Here is a 24,060-nt window from a genome sequence, read left to right on the forward strand (position 1 = left end):
TTAAAGAGCAAAGTTGGAAGATAACAGACTTTATGCATTTTCCCATTTATAAAAGTAATATATGTTTAGTATACAGAAAAAGATTAAGAAAATGAGAAGCAAAATTAGTTTAAGCAATCTCTTAATTTAATCTCTTAAACTAATCTTCCCACATCTCTTTTTATTATTTGGCTGCACTAAGAGGCTTGTGGAGTCTTAGTTCCCTGACGAGTGGTTAAACTTGCACTGTCAGCAGTAAAAGCTTGGAGTCGTAACCACTTAGGCTTTTCCCCTTAGACACCCATCTGATCATGCTGGACATCTGTACTTGGAACCTCAACGTGAATGCATCCTTTTCCTCCCAGACTTGCCTCTGCTCTCCTGTTTTCTTATCAGAGAGCTACTGCTCTTGACTCTCCTGGCTTGTCTTCCTACCTCTCTACTAGTTCTTATCAAGGTCATTGTCCCTATTGGCAATCTGAAATAAATTTGACCTCTGTTTCCGTACCTCAAGGCCTTAAGTGACAACACCTGACTTTTAATTTCAAGACGGAGGGCTTAGGCCTCTTCATCAGTTCCTACAGAACTATTACATAAAATGACTAGTAGCTTCCAGAATATACCTCTAGCTACTTATCCACTCCATTTTTCAGTCTATATTATACTCTTCCCCACACATTTCCAAGTTTTAACTGCCCTCCTAGTTAATTGGCCCAGTCATAGAGACTCAGGCTCACACTCATTGCCCCCAGACTGAATTAGAGAGCCCCAGTTCCATGGCTTCAAGGTTCACAGGTAATTTTGTATCACTGAATATTGTGCTGTAATCATCTGCCTTCCCTGATAAACCAGGGACCAGAGCATACCCATATTTTAGGCCCAGTGTTTTTCCTAAGGGCTTCCCTGGTAGCTGAGCTGGTAAAGAATCCACCTGAAATGCAGAAGACCCTGGTTCAATTCCTGGGTTGGGAAGATCCCCTGGAGAATGTATGGACCACCCCCTCCAGTATTCTTGGGCTTCCCTAGTGGCTCAGACAGTAAAGAATTTGCCTGCGATATGGGAGACCTAGGGTTGATCCCTGGGTTGGGAAGATCCCCTGGAGGAGGGCATAGCAACCCACTCCAGTATTCTTGCCTGGAGAACCCCCATGGACAGTGGAGCCTGGTGGGCTACAGTCCATAGGGTCACAAAGAGACAGGACTGAGCGACTAAGCACACTTTTTCTAAACTTGGCACAGTGCTAGCTAGACACATAATATTTGTTCAGAATTTTTTGTTAAGTTCATAAAATGAGAGGGTAGACTAAATCAATAACTTTAAATGAGGGCTCCAAGGAAATATTAGGGACTGAGGGGAGGCACTCCTTACCCACTCCCAGCTGAGGCTGCTGAGGTGCCTCAGTCCACTGATACATGATTTTCTACCATTTCTTGGCAAAATGGCAACAGTGATGCTGTTCTGAAGTGATTGTAGCAGAAAGGTGCAGAAGCAGATCAAATTATTGAAGCAGCAAATTGCTCTAATAAAGGAGAAAGAAATTTTGCAGACAACTTTGAGAGAAGAGAAGAAGCTTCAAGTTGAAAATGCTAAATTGAAGAAGAAGGACTAAAATGAGGTAATTAAGGCAGAAATTCAGAATGGAGTAAAACACCATTTCCATCTGGTACTCCACTAAAAGCTGAGTCTGCAGTTTCTGAAAATGAGATACAATCTATACCAATAACAACCATATCTTCTGGTGCTAAAGAGCAAATAAAATAGGAGGAGGAGGAGAAGAAAAGATGAAAGAGAAAACTGAAGAAAGGAGAGAAAAGAGAAAAACAGCAACCAGTAGCTGACTCTAAGCCTGTTGATGTTTCCCCATCTGGATCTTCAAATTGGGTGTTTCATCAGCCAGAAAACACCCTGATACAGATTCTTTGTATGTAGATGAAGTAGATGTTGGAGCCCCAAGAACAGTGGTCAGTGGCCTGGTGAAGCATGTTCCTCTTCAGTTCAGTCGCTCAGTCGTGTCCGACTCTTTGTGACCCTATGAATCGCAGCACGCCAGGCCTCTCTGTTCATCACCATCTCCCGGAGTTCACTCAGACTCATGTCCATCGAGTCCGTGATGCCATCCAGCCATCTCATCCTCTGTTGTCCCTTTCTCCTCCTGCCCCCAATCCCTCCCAGCATCAGAGTCTTTTCCAATGAGTCAACTCTTCGCATGAGGTGGCCAAAGTACTGGAGTCTCAGCTTTAGCATCATTCCTTCCAAAGAAATGCCAGGGTTGATCTCCTTCAGAATGGACTGGTTGGATCTCCTTGCAGTCCAAGGGACTCTCAAGAGTCTTCTCCAACACCACAGTTCAAAAGCATCAATTCTTCAGCACTCAGCCTTCTTCACAGTCCAACTCTCACATACATACACGACCACAGGAAAAACCATAGCCTTGACTAGATGGACCTTAGTCGGCAAAGTAATGTATCTGCTTTTGAATATGCTATCTAGGTTGGTCATAACTTTTCTTCCAAGGAGTAAGCATCTTTTAATTTCATGGCTGCAGTCACCATCTGCAGTGATTTTGGAGCCCCCCAAAATAAAGTCTGACACTCTTTCCACTGTTTCCCCATCTATTTCCCATGAAGTGATGGGACCAGATGCCATGATCTTAGTTTTCTGAATGTTGAGCTTTAAGCCAACTTGTTTACTCTCCTCTTTCACTTTCATCAAGAGGCTTTTTAGTTCCTCTTCACTTTCTGCCATAAGGGTGGTGTCATCTGCATATCTGAGGCTATTGATGTTTCTCCCGGCAATCTTGATTCCAGCTTGTGTTTCTTCGAGTCCAGCATTTCTCATGATGTAATCTGCATATAAGTTAAATAAGCAGGGTGACAATATGCAGCCTTGACGTACTCCTTTTCCTATTTGGAACCAGTCTGTTGTTCCATGTCCAGTTCTAACTGTTGCTTCCTGACCTGCATACAGATTTCTCAAGAGGTAGGTTAGGTGGTCTGGTATCCCCATCTCTTTCAGAATTTTCCACAGTTTATTGTGATCCACACAGTCAAAGGCTTTGGCATAGTCAATAAAGCAGAAATAGATGCTTTTCTGGAACTCTCTTGCTTTTTCCATGATCCAGCGGATGTTGGCAATTTGATCTCTGGTTCCTCTGCCTTTTCTAAAACCAGCTTGAACATCAAGAAGTTCACGGTTCACGTATTGCTGAAGCCTAGCTTGGAGAATTTTGAGCGTTACTTTGCTAGCGTGTGAGATGAGTGCAATTGTGCGGTAGTTTGACATTCTTTGGCATTGCCTTTCTTTGGGATTGGAATGAAAACTGACCTTTTCCAGTCCTGTGGCCACTGCTGAGTTTTCCAAATTTGCTGGCATATTGACTGTAGCACTTTCACAGCATCATCTTTCAGGAGTTGAAACAGCTCCACTGGAATTCCATCACCTCCACTAGCTTTGTTCGTAGTGATGCTTTCTAAGGCCCACTTGACTTCACATTCCAGGATGTCTGGCTCTAGATGAGTGATCACATCATCATGATTATCTGGGTCGTGAAGATCTTTTTTGTATAATTCTATGTATTCTTGCCACCTCTTCTTAATATCTTCTGCTTCTGTTAGGTCCAGACCATTTCTGTCCTTTATCAAGCCCATCTTTGCATGAAATGTTCCCTTGGGATCTCTAATTTTCTTGAAGAGATCTCTAGTCTTTCCCATTCTGTTGTTTTCCTTGATTTCTTTGCATTGATCGCTGAAGAAGGCTTTCTTATCTCTTCTTGCTATTCTTTGGAACTCTCAGATTCTTATATCTTTCCTTTTTCCTTTGCTTTTTGCCTCTCTCCTTTTCACAGCTGTTTGTAGGGCCTCCCCAGACAGCCATTTTGCTTTTTTGCATTTCTTTTCCATGGGGATGGTTTTGATCCCTCTCTCCTTTACAATGTCATGAACCTCATTCCATAGTTCATCAGGCACTCTATCTATCAGATCTAGGCCCTTAAATCTATTTCTCACTTCCATTGTATAATCATAAGGGATTTGATTTAGGTCATACCTGGATGGTCTAGTGGTTTTCCCTACTTTCTTCAATTTGAGTCTGAATTTGGTAATAAGGAGTTCATGATCTAAGCCACAGTCAGCTCCTGGTCTTGTTTTTGTTAACTGTATAGAACTTCTCCATCTTTGGCTGCATAGAATATAATCAATCTGATTTCGGTGTTGACCATCTGGTGATGTCCATGTGTAGAGTCTTCTCTTGTGTTGTTGGAAGAGGGTGTTTGCTATGACCAGTGCATTTTCTTGGCAAAACTCTATTAGTCTTTGCCCTGCTTCATTCCGCATTCCAAGGCCAAATTTGCCTGTTACTCCAGGTGTTTCTTGACTTCCTACTTTTGCACTCCAGTCCCCTATAATGAAAAGGACATCTTTTTCGGGTGTTAGTTCTAAAATGTTCCTCTTAACAGATGCAAAATCAGACGGTAGTTTTACTTTGTCTCAGGCAATGGTGATGTGTGAAAGTTCACCAGGGAAAGTTGAAATCTTGGCACCTCCTAATGGATCTGTTTCTGGAGACAGAATTACTTTTGTAAGAAGCTCGGCAAAGTAACTTTCTTCTTTTGAGCAGATATATAGCACATTCTTGGGAAGGCCATGTGGAAGGATGCTCTCCAGTCCAGTCAAATGATCCAATCCCACTATTATCTTAGTCCCCTCTGAGTTTTTTCCTACTTGCCACCCCTCACTGTACAGAAAACAGCCAAGCACCATGCAGGTCAGTCATCAATGGTGGGCAACCAGAAGGCCTTGTTAGAACAAGCGCTGGCAAAGGTCATGAACTTGGGGTTGAACTGCAAACAGGTAATGGGGCCTGTGTGTTTGCCATCCAATACAGCTACTTTTATACCACTCTCTCTATTCCAGCATGGATCTTGCCATCCTCTGAGCCAATCATAATAAACTGGGAGTCTGGGGTAAATGAGACCTCCAATGTGACAGCCTTGCTTTTAGCATAACCCCCAAACATGTATCACCACTCCCTTGAATGCATCAATCAGACGGATGAAGCTGCCATTGGTGGAGATGAGGATGAGCTTGTCATCATTGCTGAACTTAAGCCCTGTCCACTCACAAGTCCAATCATACTGCATCTTAAATGTCGCAAATGGCCCCATATCAAAAGAGCAAAGATCATAAAGTTTGACCATTCCAGAATTGACACCTGCAGCAAAATTAATTCTTCTGGATCAAAAGAACAAACTGGCTTGCCCTGTAGATGCATGAGACCCTGGCAGTTAGGAGAGCGGAGATCCCAGAGCCGAATGGTCTTACCAAGAGACCCAGAAATGAAAGCGTCATCCACAGGTGACATGGACAAGGCCACCACCCTTTTGCAATGTCCAGGAAAGTACCTGATATATTTGAGGTCATGCAAGGACAGGTAACGAACAGTATCGTCTCTGGTTAGAGCTGTTCAGTTCCGTTCAGTCGCTCAGTTGTGTCCGACTCTTTGTGACCCCATGAATCCCAGCACGCCAGGCCTCCCTGTCCATCACCAACTCCTGAAGTTCAATCAAACTCATGTCCATTGAGTCGGTGATGCCATCCAGCCATCTCATCCTTGGTTGTCCCCTTCTCCTCCTGCCCCCAATCCCTCCCAGCATCAGAGTCTTTTCCAATGAGTCAACTCTTCACATGAGGTGGCCAAAGTACTGGAGTTTCATCTTTAGCATCATTCCTTCCAAAGAACACCCAGGACTGATCTCGTCTAGAATGGACTGGTTGGATCTCCTTGCAGTCCAAGGGACTCTCAAGAGTCTTCTCCAACACCACAGTGAAGTGAAGTCGCTCAGTCGTGTCCGACTCTTTGCAACCCCATAGACTGTCGCCTACCAGGCTCCTCCATCCATGGGATTTTCCAGGCAAGAGTACTGGAGTGGGTTGCCATTTCCTTCTCCAGAGGATCTTCCCGACCCAGGGATCGAACCTGGGTCTCCCACATTGTAGGCAGATGCTTTACCGTCTGAGCCACCAGGGAAGCCTAAACTACTGTATTTGCTGCATGAGTGTATCTGATGAGATTCACGCCGTATTTCTTACTGTACAGGGTTCTCTTTGGTTTGCCCTCCTGGCCGTCATAGAGCATGATGGAGTTGTCATCGCTGCTCGAGATGACCATCTCCCCGTTGGGGCTGAAGTCAAAGCAGTGGATCTTGTCAGAGTTTTCGTGGAACACCTTGGCGACGCGGAAGCTCCGCAGCAGACTGTCGGTCAGATTCATGGCGGCGGTTGCCTACCATGACAAGGAGCTAAATCCTAAGACGATTTCGGAGCAGATCCAGCCTGATCTTTACACTAATGATGAATGCGTAGCAACATACAAAGGCACTCCCTTTGAGGTGAAGGGAAAGGGAGTTACGTGTAGGGCTCAAACAATGGCCAACAGTGGAATAAAATAAAACACTTCAGTTTCTGAAATACATTAGAGAAAACAATAAAAAGAAATACATTTGTCCGTCATACTTAAAAAAAAGAGAGAGAACTGAGAAAAGAGCCTAAGAGCTACATCAGAGCAGCACCTCTTCTTTGTTTTGTTTGTAGGCTTAGAAATAAGTTTGAAAAGGTTTTTGTGCTATTAAAAAAAGTGTGAGAAAATCACTGGACTAGATAATCTTTAGTACCCTTTAGTTTATAAATACAATTCAAGGGAAGAACCATATAGTCTTATTCACATCTAGCAATCCTATATGACAGCAAAATACAGATTTGTCTTCATGACTAGATCAAGGCACAAGCACCATAGAGCAATTTTGACCTGAGTGCCTATTTAAACAAAATTTGCAGGAATGACAGCTTACAGGCTTCACTGAAGAGGTGAGCAAAGGAAAACCAGAGGAAAGGAGAGGACTCCCTTTTCTCTTATAACTAAAAACACTCATCAGTGCCTTGAAACCCCACCCAGGGCGTTGTTTGCACCCGCCTACAATACCCTCTGGTCTCCACCCGCAACATTTCCATCACTGTGGCATTGATTGCAGCTCCTGGTCTATTCCAGTGGTGATGCAGAAGAAGGCAGGTAAGGCGAGACACAAGTTTAAATTTGATCTAACCAAAGACAAACTGCAAAGTAATAAAAGCATACTGAAAACAGTCCCACCCGCTGCGCTCACCTGGAAAGAAATGCCTTATTTGTGGGGAAAGACCTTTACACTTAGTACTGTGCTAAAGGTGAGAAAGGAGACAAACACAAGATAAGATAGGAATAAGTCACCTTTGTTATGTAAAGAAACACCAGAGCAAACATTTTAGTTCCTTCAGCTGGGCCTTAGAGGAAGCGTTTAGGCCTTGAAGAGAATCTGCTGCTTGCTGACCTTGAGCAAGTTTCTGAATTTATGAGCCTATAGGGCTTCCCTGGTGGCTCAGACGGTAAAGGGTCTGTCTGCAATGCAGGAGACACAGGTTTGATCCCTGGGTTGGAAGATCCCCTGGAGAAGGAAATGGCAGCCCACTCCAGTATTCTTGCCTGGAAAATTCCATGGACGGCGGAGCCTGGTAGGCTACTGTCCGTGGGGTCGCAAACAGTCGGATACGACTGAGTGACTTCACTTCACTCACTTAATTTTCCTGTTAGACATCACCAGATGGTCAATACATTGATTATATTCTTTGTAGCCAAAGATGGAGAATCTCTATACAGTCGGCAAAAACAAGACTGGGAGCTGACTCCTTATTGGAAAATTAAGACTTAAATTGAAGAATGGAGGGAAAGCCACTAGGGCATTCAGGTATGACCTAAATCAAACCCCTTATGATTATACAGTGGAAGTGACAAATAGATTCAAGGAATTAGATCTAATAGACAAGAGTGTCTGAGGAACTATGGATGAAGATTCACAACATTGTTCAGGAGGTGGTGATCAAAACCATCCCCAAGAAAAAGGAACGCAAAAAGGCAAAATGGTTGTCTGAGAGGGCTTACAAATACCTGAGTAAAGAAGAGAAGCAAAAGGCAAAGGAAAAGAGGAAAGATACACCCATTTGAAAGTAGAGTTCCAGTGAATAGCAAGGAGAGATAAGAAAGGCTTTTTAAGTCAATAGTGCAAAGAAATAGAGGAAAACAATAGAATGGGAAAGCCTAGAGATTTCAAGAAAATTAGAGATACCAAGGGACTATTTCATGCAAAGATAGGCACAAAAAAGAACAGAAATGGTATGGACCTAGCAGAAGCAGAAGACATTAAGAAGAGGTGGCAAGAATACACAGAAGAACTATACAAAAAAGATCTTAATGACCCAGATAATTATAATGGTATGATCACTCACGTAGAGCCAGACATCCTGGAGTGTGAAATCAACTGGGCCTTAGGAAACATCACTACACACAAAGCTAGATGGAATTCCAGCTGAGCTATTTCAAATACTGATGCTGTTAAAGTGCTGCACTCAATATGTCAGCAAATTTGGAAAACTCAGCAGTGGCCACGGGACTGGAAAAGGTCAATTTTCATTCCAATCTTAAAGAAAGGCAGTGCCGAAGAGTGTTCAAACTACTGCACAATTGCACTCATTTCACATGCTAGCAAAGTAATGCTCAAAATCCTTCAAGCTAGGTTCCAACAGTATATGAACCAAGAAATTCCAGATGTACAAGCTGGATTTAGAAAAGGGAGAGGAACCAGAGATCAAATTGCCAACATCCACTGGATCTTAGAAAAAGCTAGAGAATTCCAGAACAATTGCTTCACTGACTATGCTAAAGCCTTTGACTGTGTGGATCATAATAAAATGTGGAAAATCCTTAAAGAGATGGGAATACCAGACCACCTGACCTGCCTCCTGAAAAACCTGTATACAGGTCAAGAAACAACAGTTAAAACTGGACATGAAACAATGGACTGGTACCAAATTGGGAAAGGAGTACATCAAGGATGTATATTGTCAGCCTACTTATTTAACTATATGCAGAGTACATCATGTGAAATGCCTGACTGGATGAAGCACAAGCTGGAAACAAGATTGCCAGGAGAAATATCAATAACCTCAGATATGCAGATGACACCACCCTTATGTCAGAAAGCGAAGAGAAACTAAAGAGCCTCTTGATGAAGGGAAAAGAGGAGAGTGAAAAAGTTGGCCTACAACTCAACATTCAAAAAGCAAAGATCATGGCATCTGGTCCCATCACTTCATGACAAACAGATGGAGAAACAATGGAAAGAGTGACAGAATTTAATTTCTTGGGCTCCAAAATCACTGTGGACGGTGATTGCAGCCATGAAATTAAAAGGCACTTGCTCCTTGGAAGAAAAGCTATGACCAACCTAGACAGCATATTAAAAAGCAGAGATATTACTTTGCATACAAAGGTCCATATAGTCAAAGCTTTATGAATGTGAGAGCTGGGCAATGGAGGTTTTTCCAGTAGTCATGTACAGATGTGAGAGCTGGGCAATGGAGAAGGCTGAGCCCCAAAGAATTGATGCCTTCCAACACTGGTGCTAGAGAAGACTCTCAAGAGTCGCTTGGACTGCAAGGAGATCAAACCTGTCAATCCTAAAGGAAATCAACCCTGAATATCCATTGAAAGGACTGACGCTGAAACTGAAGCTCCAATACTTTGACCACTGTCAAAAGCCCGACTCATTGGAAAAGACTCCTGATGCTCAAAAAGAATGAAGGCGGGAGAAGAAGGGAACAACAGCGGATGAGATGGTTGGATGGCATCACCGACTTAATGGACACGAATTTGAGTTTGAGGAGATGGTGAAAGGCAAGCCTGGTGTGCTGCAGTCCATGGGGTCACAAAGAGTTGGACACGACTAAGCAACTGAACAGCAACAATTTTCCTGTTAGTCTCTTCAGAGAGACTAATAATACCTATCTCACAGATAAGAAATAAGACAAATGCCACCAACTCCATGGCATATACTACACACTATTCCTTCCTTTGCAGTGGTAGGAAGACATTTAAATGTCTTTTAAGTGGTATATAATTTTGTTCTTATCTGAAGGTAACAACCTTTTGTTAATTAAATTGATAATTCTAATGACACTAGTTTTTCTTCAGTTTACCAGTAACAAAGAATTGATGTGTTTACTAACAGAGCATCAAGGCAATACTAAACTTCAGCAATAATGCCAGGGGCAACAGATCCACTTATATTAATATTCTCAAATGCCCAACTCATAATTTATTTAGAATCCAGATTCAGGTTGAGATTATCCTGAAATCATTTGCGTAACTTAGTTAACCATTTGTGTAACTTGCAGATGAGATGTCAGAGAGAAGTGAGTGGTTTTATTAATTACTGACCAGTTTCACTGTGAAGCATAGTCGCATTGTATCTAGGCTAGCTATCTTTAACTAAGACCAAATGTGAAAATGCATGATTATAGCAATGAGTTCAGTGTGTTTACTGTTAGCTTCACAGATTTGTGTGCATTGTTTTAGTTGACCTTATTTCAACTGCCATGAAATAATTCAGAATTATCTCACAACCTAGTTTGTGTTAAGCAAAACTGGTGATTAGAATAGCTAAATATATTGCAAATGCACTATTCAAATGTTTTTTTTCAAATGACTGAATCTTTTAAAGCAAATTAGAACTTCAGTCATCCTAAGTGAAAAAATCACTAGACTTTCTGTAAATCAATTATCCTTCAATTAAAAAATGAATAAATTTAAAAAAAGGAAACAACAGAAAAGAAGCAGTATTGTAACAATTCAATAAAGATTTTTTTTAATGAAAAAAAAAATCACTAGACTGGCATATCTCTAACATATTTTTGAGCAGTCAGAATTTAGTTCAAATTAGACTTTACTCATGATGGTTAACTGTGTTAACTTGGCTGGGGCTTCCCAGGTGGCATGGTGGTAAAGAATCTGCCTACCAATGCAGGAGACACCAGAGACGCAGGTTCAATCCCTGGGTTGGGAAGATTCCCCTGGAATAGGAAGTATTCCAGTATTCCAATATTCCAAGTATTCCACTCCAGTATACTTGCCTGGAGAATTCCATGGACAGAGGAGCCTGGTGGGGCTACAGACCATGGGGTCCGCAAAGAGTTGGATATGATTGAGCATGTACACACATGCACACAAATTGGCTAGTCTATGATGCCCAGTTGTTTGGTCAAACAGTAGTCTAGATGTTGCGGTGAAGGTATTTGTGTTATGTGATTAACATTTACAAGTCAGTTGACTTGAAGTAAAACAGATTACTCTCTATAATGAGGGTAGGCCTCATCCAATAAATTGAAGATGAGGTTTCTGCAAAAAAGAAGCAGTTCTGCCTCAAGACTGCAACATATCAGTATAAACCCTGCCTGAGTTTTCAACCTGCTGACCTGCCTTGTAGACTTCAGACTCAAGAATGTATCAACTTTTACCTGAGTTTCTAGCTGGTCAACCATGAAGACTTCAGGCTCACCAGTCCCCACAAATGTGTAAGCCAATTCTGATTCTCTCATTATCTATCTATCTGTCTAGAGAGAAGATATAGATATATAGATATCTATAATTCCCCAAAGATTTAGATCTGTATTCGAAGATTAGACATACCTCTGTCTGTATCTCCTATTGGTCTGTTTCTCTGGAGAACTCTAACACACTACTATTTTCTAATTATTAGTACATATGAGACTTTAACAGAGAAGGCAATGGCAACCCACTCCAGTACTCTTGCCTGGAAAATCCCATGGACAGAGGAGCCTGGTAGGCTGCAGTCCATGGGGTCTCTAAGAGTCAGACACGACTGAGTGACTTCACTTTCAGTTTTCACTTTCATGCATTGGAGAAGGAAATGGCAACCCATTCCAGTGTTCTTGCCTGGAGAATCCCAGGACGGGGGAGCCTGGTGGGCTGCCGTCTACGGGGTCGCACAGAGTCAGACACGACTGAAGCAACTTAGCAGCAGTAGCAGCATGAGACTTTAAAAGTCCTACTTCGTTTTTGTAATTAAATGACAAATCCCTTCTTGATTTAGTTCAATACTTAACACTTGATCTGATATGGCTACCTGGGCTTCAGTTTCTGAAATATCTCTGAAAGATACTTCAGCCATGAAATATAATACTTTCACCAATATGCATCCCATTGTTCCAGACAAAACCTGAAATAGCTTTTTATCTAATCTCTGAAATAAGATTCCATCAGAGGTTATGAGATGGACAAAGAGGAAAGATTAACACAATTAACGCTTCTACTCCCAAAGATACCAAAGTCAATGTGAAATTTAGGAGAAGAGCGTAATCTAGTGATTTTATGCAAAATCACTTCCACTGACCACAAGATTTTTTAAAATAATTTTTACATTAATTTAACAGAAGTAATCTGAAATCATTATCCTGGGGGAAATATCTTTGGGGAGAAACAAAACCCTCAAGCATTGTAGCTAATGGAATATTTGACCTGCCCAGTCTCCCATTCCTGATTTCTTTCCAAAGACAACCATGATTTTCAGTTTAGCATATATCTTTCTGATCTTTTTTCCTAAGCATTTACATTCATTTAGCTGTTCCTGTGGAAATATTGCAAAACTTAAGTTCCAGAATCCAAAGGCAAACTGCCCTGGGTTTAAATCCTAGCTTTGCGACTTTAGGCAAGACACTCAACTTCACTGTTTTCAAGTCTGTAATATGGGAATGATAATTATAGTACCCAAGTCATGGAGATGTTTTGAGTGTCAGTGAGTTCCCCTACGTAAAGCGCTTGGAGAACGGTGTCCAGTGTGGCACATAGTAAGCACTACAAAGTATCATCTGTGTGTTAGTCATTCAGTCACATCCTGATTCTTTGCAAGCCCATGGACTGTGCCTGCCAGGTTCCTCTGTCCATGGAATTCTTCAGGCAAGAATACTGGGGTGGATAGCCATTCCCTTCTCCAGGGGATCTTCCTGACCCAGGGATCAAATCCAGGTTTCCTGCGTTGCAAGGAGATTCTTTACTGTCAGAGCCACCAGGGAAACCCTAGCTATTATCATTTCACCTCCTTTTTGAAAACCATATATGGTATCCTACTACTGTATGTTACTTTGCAAATTTGTTTAGAACAGGGACTCTCTTGAGGCCCAGTGGCTAAGACTGTTCTCTCAACACTGGGGCCAGGTTCAATGCCTTGTCAGGGAACTAGATTCCCCTATGTCACAACTAAGAGTCCAGCTAAAGATCCCACATGCCACAACTAAGGCCTGGCCCAGCTAAATTTAAAAAAAATATTTAATTTGTTTAACCCACTCATGTATTTTGGAAATATTTCTGTAATATTACAAATAAAATCTACCTCTTCTTTTTTCAGCTATTTCAAGTCTCATTTTCCATGTAGTGATTTCAATCTACTCCTCAGTTCCTAAAAGAAATATCTACATTTATTTACCCAAATAGTTCTTCTCTTTTTCTGTATGGTTCAGTGAACTAACGTATCTGGGGCCTCGGGGTGGGGGAGGGAAGTGCTTGGTGAACTAAAAAGCATTATGGAAATATTTGTAGATGTCTTCACTGGGTATCAAGTGGAGAAGGAGATAAGACTCCGCCCTTATCTGGGTCATACCCATTACTACCCTATGTAGCCTCCATTCATTTTTGAGGCTTGGTTTTCATTTACTAAAGGTGGTGACTCATCTAAGATGTAAGCAGTCTTTGGCAAAGCTACCATACTCTGACTGTTCTATTTTTCCCTTCTTCCATTTGAGTTGCTGCCTCACTGCCTTGAATGAAGCAGCATGTATGTTTAAAGAAAAGCGAGGGAGGGCAAATGATTGGCATGGTTGAAGGTGATGTTTACACTGCAGTTCTACTTCTTTTTGAAGTTCCCCTTTGAGGGTATCTCCTCTTTTGGACCCAAAAAAGGTTAGGAAGTGCTGCCACCTCATCTGGTGCTGTCGGCGCCCACCGCAGAGGGCCAGGTGAGAGGGCCAGGGAGAGGGCAAAGGGAGGAGAGAGAGGCCGCTGCTTCGATCTTCCTTATGTTACCCTCAGGCTGTTCTTTAAGTAGACACGGCATCTGATACAGTTCCTAGTGCAAAGCAGGCAATTGGCAAATGTTTGCTGATTAAATAAATGAATCAATTAAACCTTTACTTGCCATAGCAGAAGAGAGTATATTTTCACATTATAAAAAAGTGGGGGAAAGGGTTCTGTATTATCAGCATCTAGTTTTATATCTCTCCCACTTCCCTCTCTTAGATCCTCACTCTACGACATTAACTCTTAGGAGCAGAAATTCTGTCTTATCTATCTTTGTGTCTCTAGCCCTAGGACAGTATCTGCTTATAAATATTAATGAACAAATGAATAAATAATTTTAGCTAAATTAGGTTTGTGGTAAAGCAATACTTACTTTTTATTGATAGGTTAAATACAGAAATACTGAAGCCCCTGAGAGTACTACAAAAGGCAGAAGACCTAAGGTGAGGCTCACTCTAGCTTCCTCCGTGGAAAACTCACCTTTATGAGTCTGAGTCAGACTAGTCAGTCTGTGAATCCTCTAAATATTGGGAAACAAGGCAGATGCTCCTGGGGCATTCTGTTCTTTTGCCATCCACCAAGCTGCAAAGTACTCCTCATTCTTAGCCAATTAAGTCTTTGAACTGATATTTCTTCCCAGTCACAAGTCTGAACTGATGCAATGGTGTTCTAGAGGTTATAAGAGAAAAGTTGCTGGCAATCATCTCTGAAAGACCCAATCCTTACTTCTGTTTATGTGGCAAAGGTTTTTCACAACAGTCAGCCTTCTCAAGAAGTGTACCCACAGCTTGCCTGACCAGGCCTCAGTGAGAGACAGAGTGTGAAGTCATGGTCAGGCAGAAAACACTGTTTGCACTCTTGAGAGAATAACATCACTGTCAGCACACTTGCCAGGGTGCTCAGAGGACGAAAAATGTATATAGTGCCTTAGAAGAAAGAAGAACAAAAGTCTGAGTCCTGGTGAGAGTTTTCAAGTGGATCCCAAGGCTAAATAATTGAATGGTGTGTCTCTTCATACAAATATAGCTAGCAAAGGAAAAGGATGGAACACTCAAGTGGGCCCAGCAAAGACACTGAATTTTCACTTTTACAAATGGCACTGTGAATGTGAGAGCTGAGAGTCTGGAGGAAAGTTAAAATGGTGCGGGAGCAAACAGTTGCCTCCTTTGCCTCCCACATCTTGCAGTGCTCACGTTTGTCTAACTTGGCAGAAATACAGAGTCCAAATCCATTTCATACACCAGATGTGAGTTCCCAGAGATTCCTGGGGGAGATAGGACTGATCTGATGTGTTGAGGCAGAAGGAAAGGCAACTCAAAGAGAGGAAAGGGCCAAAATAGCATTTTTCAAATTAAGAATTCTTCCCCTGCCTTCATTTCTAAGAGCAGAAACTTTTATTTTCGTGAGAAGATCACAGGAAAGATTCCTGGTGTAAACTACAAGCTCTTCCACATTGATTTTTCAGAGGATATTCCAGACTCCAACTCTGCCCTGCCCTTTGTCATTTTGGATGTGATATTTGAAATAAGAGTGTTTAACATTTCCCTCTCCGCCGGCTTTGTGCCTGTGCATTAACTTGGCAGTCACCAGGACTTCCATTGCATTTACCTTCAGCCAGGCCTTACCTTGCTAAAACAAATCATATACTGTGAACTTCACATAAAGAAAAGATAATTTCACAAAAGTTTTACCCTTTTTAGAACTTAGATAAATTATGACCCTAGGCTATTCAAAAGTCATACTCTTTATGTGGTGGTGGTGGTTTAGTTGTTAAGTTGTATCTGAGACTCTTTGTGACCCTAAGGACTCTAACCCGCCAGGCTCCTCTATCCATGGGATTTCCCAGGCAAGAATACTGAAGTGGGTTGTCGTTTCCTTCTCCAGGGGATATTCCTGTCTCTGGGATCATCCTGCATGTAGACTGATTCTTTACAGACTGGGCCACCAGGGAAGCCCCATACTCTTTGCATATCCCCTCAAAACAGGGCCTAAGCTTACGGGGCTCTAAAGATGGGTTTCTTACCTGGGCATCTACCAAGAGCTGAGGCAGCCAAGAAATAACTCACTGCAAAGAGTCAGGAAGACACCCTCTCTGCAAGCTCTCAATCCTGTCAAAATATACCTCACAAAGACATGAACACTCTGTTCAACACAGCCCCTTTGAGACCAAATGGAGCAGTTACATATTCAAACCATATAATCAAGAATATAATATATAAAACTTCTTTTTTTCCTATAAACCTATAACCCAATTAAATCTCTATTTTGAACTTGCATTTCCCTTCATAATGGATGTAAAGTGGCCCCAAGTTCTTTGTAGCTATTCACACTGAGGTGAAATTCATTTCTGTACTCCCTGAATACGGAAGGGTCCTGAGACTTGCTTTGACCAACAGAATGTAGCAGAAGGGCCAAGTGACTTCTGGTCTTGACCTCAAGAGGCCTCACAGCTTCTGCTCTTATCTTTTTAGAAAGCTTCCACCATTCTGTGAAGAAGACTGTGGAGAAAGAGGCCCAAATGTCCCATCTGAGGCAGCAGACTTATTAATGAGGCCACGTTGGATGGTCTAGTCTCATGCAATCCCCAGATAACTGCAGTTCCGAAAGTGACCTCAGGCAAGAATGGCAGAAGAGCCTCTCCAGCTAGGTCTGGGCCAATGCCAACCAACAGAAACTGTGAGCAAATGAATGACGGCTTTTTAAGCCATTAACGTGGGATGATTTGTTATGCACACTAGATAACTGATACAACTCTGGTAGTTGAAACCATAATTGTAGTCAATTCCAGAAAAGTGAGTTTGATTTAAATTCAATCAATTTAAAATTTCCTCATCCGTAGCCTTCTCTCAAAGTGGCATATAAAGTTCTATACAACTCCTATATCTAAGATCTGAACAATGCACTTGATTTACTCAAGCTATTACATAAAATGGTACATTCAACAAAGAGTACAATTTAAAGGGACCCTGGCAATCCAGTGGTTAAGATTCTGTGCTTCCAATGCAGAGGGCACAGGTTCCATCCCTGGTCAAGGGTATTAAGGTCCTGCATGCTGAGTGGTAAGGCCAACACACACACACACGCGCGCGCACACACACAACAACAACAACAAACAAACAGAATACAAAGTGAATCTCATAGATTTGGGGCATATACATAGTGTTTCCACCATAGGGCTTACAGTCCATGGGGTTGCAAAGAGTTGGACATGATGGGCAGCATGGCAGAAGGGGTGACTGAGGTGGTGGCAGCCGTGGTAGAGGTCGGCTCAGCCTGGCAGTTTGAGGAGCTGCTGTGCCTCAGAGCCAAGTCCTTTCTTGTGGTCCATTTCTGGGCACCATGAGCTGCTCAGTGTGCTCAGAGGAACGACATGATGGCAGAGCTCACCAAAGAGCTCCCACAAGTTTCATTCGTGAAATTGGAAGCAGAAACTGTTCCTGAAGTATCTGAAAAATATGAAATTAGTTATGTTCCCACCTTCCTGTTTTTCAAGAATTCTCAGAAAATCTACTGATTAGATGGTGCCCATGGCCCCAGAGTTGAGCAAAAAAGTTCAGCAACATGCGTCTAGTGGCTCCTTCTCAACCAGTGGTAGTGAGCCCCTGAAGGAAGACCTCAACCTGCCCCTGCAGAAGTTATTTCTTGCTGCCCCCTGCATGCTATTCATGAAAGGACACCTCAGGAGCCGTGCTGCGGTTTCAGCAAGTAGATGGTGGAAATTCTTAGCAAACATAATATTCAGTTTAGCAGTTTCCACATCTTCTCAGATGAAGTTCGTCAGGCCCTCAAAACCTATTCCAGTTGGCCCACCTATCCCCAGCTCTGTGTTTCTGGAGAGCTCATAGGAGGACTTGATATAGTTAAGGAGCTAGAAGCATCTAAAGAACTAGGTACAATTTGCCCCAAAGCCCCCAAGTTAGAGGAAAAGCTCAAAGTAAGGACAAATAAAGCTTCTCTGATGCTCTTTATGAAAGGAAACAAACAGGAAGCTAAGTGTGGCTTCAGCATACAGATTCTGGAAGTATTATATAGTACTGGGTTGAATATGAGACATCTGATATACTGGAGGATGAAGAAGTTCAGCAAGGATTAAAAGCTTACTCCAGTTGGCCAACATGCCCTCAGCTGTATGTGAAGCGGGAGCTTGTTGGAGGACTGGACATCATGAAGGAACTGAAAGAAAATGGGGAGTTGCTGAAAGGAGAAAATTAATGAACATTAGACTTGGTGCCCACCCACTGCAGGAAGGCTTCCTCCAGTGGGGCAGTTCATGATTTAGTCCTCAGAAACGGACTAGGAGGAGAAAATGCTCCTCCCCAGTATCACTTTGTGTATTTCACAAGGTTGTGCTAAATAACATATGGGACCTTTTTTCCACCAAAAATAGAACCCAATATACATCTTCAAGTTCAATTTAAAAAAAAATTGGACATGACTTAGTGACTAAAACAACAACTAAGTCTTTAAGGTAAGTCTTTAAGCTTCAGTGTCCTGGAAGTTGAAATCAAAATTATGCCCATGACACCAGGCCTTCAGTTTTTGTAATTGCCATCCTCCCATTTGTGATTGATTCTGAAATCTCTTAGACAACTACAGGGAATATCTGAATGTCAGGCTATGTGAGATTTTGTGTATTTAATTTTCTCCTGTTCAACTTAAAAAAAAAATACAGGCTTTATTGAGGTACCTGTTGTTCAGTCGCTAAGTTGTATCCAATCCTTTTGCAACCCCATGGACTGTCGTCCACCAGTTTCTTCTGTTCATGGAATTTCCCAGGCAAGAATACTAGAGTGGGTTGCCATTTCTTTCTCCAGGGGATCTTTCTGACCCAGGATCATATCCATGTCTCCTGCATTGGCAGGAAGATTCTCTACCATTAGCCACCAGGGAAGCCCTTTATTGAGGTACAGTTGACGTTTAAAATTGTAAGATATTTAAAATGGTCATTGTAGTGAAAGGATCCCCCTCATCTTAATGCATCTACCAGATTCCTGCTCAACCTTTACCAAAAGTCCAGTTGAAGGAAATATGCAAGGTATACATCTTGAAGAACGTAAGCCATTCCCTAGATGGCTCAATTTATTCCTTGGATTATCATAGAGTTGCATATGAAATCCACTGTCTTCCTTCAGTCTGAGCATTCTTTGGCATTGCCTTTCTTAGGGATTGGAATGAAAACTGACATTTTCCAGTCCTGTGGCCACTGCTGAGTTTTCCAAATTTGCTGGCATATTGAGTGCAGCACTTTCACAGCATCATCTTTCAGGATTTGAAACAGCTCCACTGGAATTCCATCACCTCCACTAGCTTTGTTCGTAGTGATGCTTTCTAAGGCCCACTTGACTTCACATTCCAGGATGTCTGGCTCTAGATGAGTGATCACATCATCATGATTATCTGGGTTGTGAAGATCTTTTTTGTACAGTTCTTCCGTGTATTCTTGCCACCTCTTCTTAATATCTTCTGCTTCTGTTAGGTCCATACCATGTCTGTCCTTTATCAAGCCCATCTTTGCATGAAATGTTCCCTTGGGATCTCTAATTTTCTTGAAGAGATCTCTAGTCTTTCCCATTCTGTTGTTTTCCTCTGTTTCTTTGCATTGATCACTGAAGAAGGCTTTCTTATCTCTTCTTGCTATTCTTTGGAACTCTGCATTCAGATTCTTATATCTTTCCTTTTCTCCTTTGCTTTTTGCCTCTCTCCTTTTCACAGCTATTTGTAAGGCCTCCCCAGACAGCCATTTTGCTTTTTTGCATTCTTTTCCATGGGGATGGTCTTGATCCCTGGCTCCTGTACAATGTCACGAACCTCATTCCATAGTTCATCAGGCACTCTATCTATCAGATCTACGCCCTTAAATCTATTTCTCACTTCCACTGTATAATCATAAGGGATTTGATTTAGGTCATACCTGAATGGTCTAGCGGTTTTCCCTACTTTCTTCAATTTAAGTCTGAATTTGGCAATAAGGAGTTCATGATCTGAGCCACAGTCAGCTCCTGGTCTTGTTTTTGTTAACTGTATAGAACTTCTCCATCTTTAGCTGCATAGAATATAATCAATCTGATTTTGGTGTTGACCATCTGGTGAGGTCCATGTGTAGAGTCTTCCCTTGTGTTGTTGGAAGAGGGTATTTGCTATGACCAGTGCATTTTCTTGGCAAAACTCTATGTCTTTGCCTGGCTTCATTCTGCATTCCAAGGCCAAATTTGCCTGTTACTCCAGGTGTTTCTTGACTTCCTACTTTTGCATTCCAGTCCCCTATAATGCAAAGGACATCTTTTTTGGGTGTTAGTTCTAAAAGGTCTTGTAGGTCTTCATAGAACCATTCAACTTCAGCTTCTTCAGCATTACTGGTTGGGGCATAGACTTGGATAACTGTGATATTGAATGGTTTGCCTTGGAGACGAACAGAGATCATTCTGTCATATTTGAGATTGCATCCAAGTACTGCATTTCAGACTCTTTTGTTGACCATGATGGCTACTCCATTTCTTCTGAGGGATTCCTGCCCGCAGTAGTAGATATAGTGGTCATCTGAGTTAAATTCACCCATTCCAGTCCATTTTAGTTCGCTGATTCCTAGAATGTCGACGTTCACCCTTGCCATCTCTTGTTTGACCACTTCCAATTTGCCTTGATTCATGGACCTGTCTTCCCTCAGATCACCTTTTTGAATGATGTATGTTATATCTTTGTTTTACATAGAGGAATGGTAGAGGAAACTACTGACAGTATCCACTATCATGTTTATTGAGGAACATTAAAGATGTCCATGTGGCACTTGCTGACCACACATGAAAACCCATACAGAAGTCTTACAGACCTAAGAAACAATAAAAGTTTCCTTTCTCCTAAAAAACTGAATTGTCATTGCTTTAACTGAATGTGAAGTTTTAACCTATCATGTTTCTCTTTTTACCTTAGCTATTAAGCAGCTCAAAAAGATATTTGCATCCCAATTGTAAGAACAATAAACTACTTTAATCTATAAATCTGCATGCTATCAAAGCTTTAAAACTCTAGTTTTTTAAATTTCCACTTATCCTAAGGTTAAAATTCTTGTAAATTACCTTAATTCCTTTACAGAATGAAGTAAGCAAACATAAATTTTAAAAATATCTCCCCAAAATTGATATTTTGGGGAGTCCTTGAATTGGAATATAATCTTCATATAATGTAACCATATGGTCTTCCAAGCTGGTAAGTTATATCTGGCAGATAATTTTCACTCTATTTAGTGCTTTTCAGTTTTCAGTTTCCAGGACAAGAATGTTACCCACAAAAGTGGCTTATGTGACCAGTCACAGACTCTCTGGAGGCTACCAACTGAGCAAACCACAGGCATCCTAACATCAGGTGTTTCTTGCAACCTCTGTTAACCCAGTCCTTTCAGTCAGTTCAATTCAGTCAGCTCAGTTCAGTCATATCCGACTCTTTGCAACCCCATGGACTGCAGCATGCCAGACTTCCCTGTTCATCACCAACTCCCAGAGCTTGCTCAAATTCACATCCATTGAGTCGGTGATACCATGCAACCATCTCACCTTCTGTAGTCCCCTTCTTCTTTTGCCTTCAATCTTTCCCAGCAACAGGGTCTTTTCCAATGAGTCAGTTCTTCACATCAGGTGAAAAAAGTATTGCAGTTTCAGTTTCAGCATCAGTCCTTCCAATGAACACCCAGGACTGATCTCTTTTAGGATGGACTGGTTGGATCTCCTTGCAGTCCAAAGGACTAAGAGTCTTCTCCAACACCACAGTTCAAAAGCATCAATTCTTCGGAATTCATTCCTTTAGAGGCCACCTAAGGAGCATCTGGGAAGGAAGACATCTGTTCTCCAAGGGACCCACGCCCTCCCATACCTTCATTAGACTGCTCTTTTGTGAGTAGTAATCCTGCTTCTCAGGGTGCCAGAATGTTCTTAACCTTATTACAGATCTGATCATTCCATAGATGTTCCTCTCAAGAGAAAAGAGACTCACCAAATATGGTCAGATAAGTCTAACTGCAATTACTCCTTCTAGAAAAACACTTAAAGGTATTAGAATGACCAAATGCAAAACACTGCCAACATCAAATGCATGTGAGGATCTGGAGCAATAAGAACATTCATTCCTTGGTGGTAGGAATGCAAAATGATACAGCCACCTTACCTTGGAAGACAGTTTGAAAGTTACTTGCAAAACTAACCACGCTTTATTTATATAATCTAGTAGTCCCCCTCTTTGGTATTTAACCAAAGGAGCTGAAAACTATGTCGACACAAAAACCTATACACAGATGTTTGTACCAGTTTTATTCATAATTGCCAAAACTTGTAAGCAACCAAGTTATCTTCCAGTAGGTGAGTAGATAAACTGTGCTATACTTAATGGAATACTATACAGCACTAAAAAATAAGTGAGCTTTCAAGCCATGAAAAGACATGAAGGAACCTTGTTCGTGGAAGTGTTAGTTGCTCAGTCATGTCTGACTCTGTGACTCCATGGACTGTGGTCCAGAAGGCTCCCCTGTCCATGGAATTCCCCAGGCAAGAATACTGGAGTAGGTAGCCATTCCCTTCTCCAGGGGGTCTTTCCAACCCAGTAATCAAACCTGGGTCTCAAACATTGCAGGCAAATTCTTTACTGTCTGAGCCACCAGAGAAGCCCTGAGAAGGAACTTTAAATGCATATTACTAAGTGAAATAATCCAATCTGAAAAGGCTATATATGGCATGAGTCCAACTATACAACATTCTGGAAAAAGAAAAATTATGGAGATAGGAAAAAGATCAGTGGTTTCCAGGGTTGTGGGAGGGATGAATAGCTAGAGCACAGAGGATCTTTAGGCAGTGAAAATACTCTATATGATACTATAATGATGGATACATATTATTATACATTTCTTCAAACCCATAGAATGTACAACACCAAGAGTGAACTCTAAACTATGGACTTTAGATAATTATGATGTATCAATATAACATATCACAATTTATGTGATATGATTTTTTTTTTTTTTTACCAAGGGTACTTTTTACAAGGATCCTTGGTAAAAAAAGAAAATGTACCATTCTGGTGAGTGATGTTGACAATGCGGGAGGCCATTCATGTGTGGGGGGATACAGGAAATCTCTGTACCTTCCTCTCAATTTTATTGTAAATCTAAAACTGTTCTAGGAAAAACAGTCTTTTATTTTTTTAAAAGCATGTTTAGAAACCCTCTGGGAAATACTCTGGAAAGGTATTCAGGAAATGAATGGAGAAACAGGGAGAAACAAGTGGGAAGAAAGACTTTTGTCCATATACTGATGTGAATTTTGAGCTGTGTGAAAGTAATGTCTATTCTAAAAAGAAATAATTTTTTAAATATATTAAGATCCAAATTTGGAAGGCCTAAATACTACAGAATTTCTTTTCAGCAACACTGAATGACATGATTAAAGTGGCATTTATGAAAGGAGGGTCTTGCATTAGAGGACAGGATAGAGAAAGGTGGGAGGGACTAGACGAGGCTTTTCTAGACACTTTGAAAGCAAGGGCTTAAACTTCTATTTGTAGCCCTGGCTAGTAAGCGTGCCCCTAGTAGGCTCTGGTAACACGTCCATTGCTCCTGGGTTGTTATTGCTGTGTTATAAATGTTGACGGGGGTGACAGCAATGAGAGCAATGACGACACTTGGTGTGGTAGGGATTCAGGAAGCTTTTGGAGCAATTCATACATGCTGTTTGATTCTCACTTCTCTAAGTCCCCTCTTCTGTTCTGACAACCACTGCTCCAGTTTAAATCTGACCCAAAACAATGAATAAGGTAGTATCTTTGCTACTGAGAAATTCACAAATGGTGGAAGAGTACAAAAACAATCCATTAAGTGGAACGTCTTCTATGGTAGCGAGTGCTTTAGAAGTCTCAGCCTCCAACGGTAGCAGAAAGGATAGAGCAAGCAAAGAACAACGTAAAATCCTTAGGTATATTCAGAATTTTCCAACTCAAAAAATTCTTATTTAATAATCACCATAAGCCTGGGGGGTGGATACTGTTGTTCCAGTTCTAAGCCAGAAAAGTTGAGATCAGCAAAATAAGAGCAGGGGTTCTGGAGGTGATACTGGGTTTTAAATCCTGGCTCTGCCACTAATTAAGTAAATTCT

The 24,060-nt window shown here is 41.5% G+C and overlaps 3 pseudogenes; 2 read left to right on the forward strand and 1 right to left on the reverse strand.

Moving 5' to 3' along the window:
* Positions 1-1,392: 1,392 nt before the first annotated feature.
* LOC120870952 lies at positions 1,393-6,425 on the forward strand (annotated as a pseudogene).
* On the reverse strand, positions 4,589-6,262 carry LOC120870962 (annotated as a pseudogene).
* A 10,907-nt stretch (positions 6,426-17,332) lies between the features above and the next one.
* On the forward strand, positions 17,333-18,355 carry LOC120870958 (annotated as a pseudogene).
* Positions 18,356-24,060: the final 5,705 nt, after the last annotated feature.

Source organism: Oryx dammah, unplaced genomic scaffold, assembly GCF_014754425.2.
Source record: "Oryx dammah isolate SB20612 unplaced genomic scaffold, SCBI_Odam_1.1 HiC_scaffold_12, whole genome shotgun sequence".
In the NCBI taxonomy this organism is placed as follows: domain Eukaryota; kingdom Metazoa; phylum Chordata; class Mammalia; order Artiodactyla; family Bovidae; genus Oryx; species Oryx dammah.